Genomic DNA, 1,557 nt, shown 5'->3' with positions numbered 1-1,557 from the left:
ATTTACACCCTCGGAAACCCTGTACAGGGTCGCTATGGGTCGGAACCGACTCGATGGCACTTAACAACAACAACAACAATTAAGGTCTAATATTCCAGCAATTGAAGCCAGGTCAAGTGGGTACTATCTGCAAGTATGGGTGTTCTTGTGCATCTCCCCTCACTTCATATCAGCTGGACACTTCACTTTCCACGCTAGTACTCTGTGGCTATGTCACTGTCCCTGAGTCCAGGACTCCTCATGTCTTGACATTACTGGCTAACTAGGTCTCAATCCAGGTTGACAGAAGTCTATTGAACCTGGTCAGTCTTAGCTCACAACTTTATTGCTGTTTTCCCTCCATTCCTATTCTCAGTTGACTAATGTGATCATCAGCAACACCATATGCCTGCTCATGTATTCCCCTTGAGTCTCACTCTTGGAAGGAGTGAGGAAACCCAACTACTTGCCTTGATCTTGTAGTCCACCAGACTGCAATTATTGTTTTTTATATTTCCTTATGGTCTTTCTTTCAAGAAATATCTTCTTTTCTTATAGCCTCTCCAGGCTGATCTGGTTGTCCTTTCAAGAAGAAATTTCCCATCTCAGAAAATTCTGGATGGTTATCAGTATTCCACCTATAATCTTATGCAATGAAAAGACTCTAAAGGGAGCTTCCTTCACTGGGCAAGTTCTAGGTCCATTTTTGGTATTCCAGTCATTTATAGGCTGAAGACAGACTTACAAGGTTTTTATGGTGATGTTTCTAGCTACTCCTTTCTCTCCACCATTATCATCTTTTTTACAATAGTAGGCAATGGAAACCAAGATTCAAAAGACAGCCAAGCATCTTAATATTAATATCTCTCTTCACCCATTTCACCATGCCTCAAATCCTGTATCTCAGAGCCCTGTTGTTCCAAGGATAGGCATACATCACTATTTAACTCTGTCCCACTTAGCACATGCAAAACTGCCTAAATATTCTCCCATCTCACTTGTTCTTCCATTCCCCTTTCCATTCTTGTATATTGCCCCTCATCCAGCACCCAAAGTATCCTGTGTCTATTCCCTACCCTGTGCTCCACCTTCCCTTCCATCCCCTCACCCAAAGCCATAAACCCTGGTAAGTAGCAAATAACATTTGCCCCGTTTTAGTGTGGGTACTTTTTCTTAAACTTTTTCAATAGTCCTATGAAGTATTTCTCCTTTTGACTGACTATTTTCACTCAGCATAATGCCCTCAAGGTTCATGCATGTTATGAGGTGACTTGAGCATTCTTGTTATTCTTCAAGTTAGCATAATATTCCATTATGTGTCTGTAACAAAGTTTGTTTATCCATTCTTCAATTGACGGGCACTTTGGCTCTCTCCATCTTTATGCTATTGTAAATAGTGCTTCTATGAACATTGGTTTGTATATATCTATATGAGATCGTGTTATGGCTCGTATTTATTGTGGCTAAATATCAAGTTGAAGAATTGCAGGATCATAAGGAGCTCTGGTAGCGTAGTGGTTACGAATTGGGCTGCGAACCTTAAGGTCAGCAGTTCGAAACTACCAGCCGCTCCGCGGG

This window comes from Chrysochloris asiatica, unplaced genomic scaffold (genome assembly GCF_000296735.1).
Source record: "Chrysochloris asiatica unplaced genomic scaffold, ChrAsi1.0 scaffold00260, whole genome shotgun sequence".
Classification (NCBI taxonomy): Eukaryota; Metazoa; Chordata; class Mammalia; order Afrosoricida; family Chrysochloridae; genus Chrysochloris; species Chrysochloris asiatica.
Note: the sequence above shows the minus strand (reverse complement) of the source record.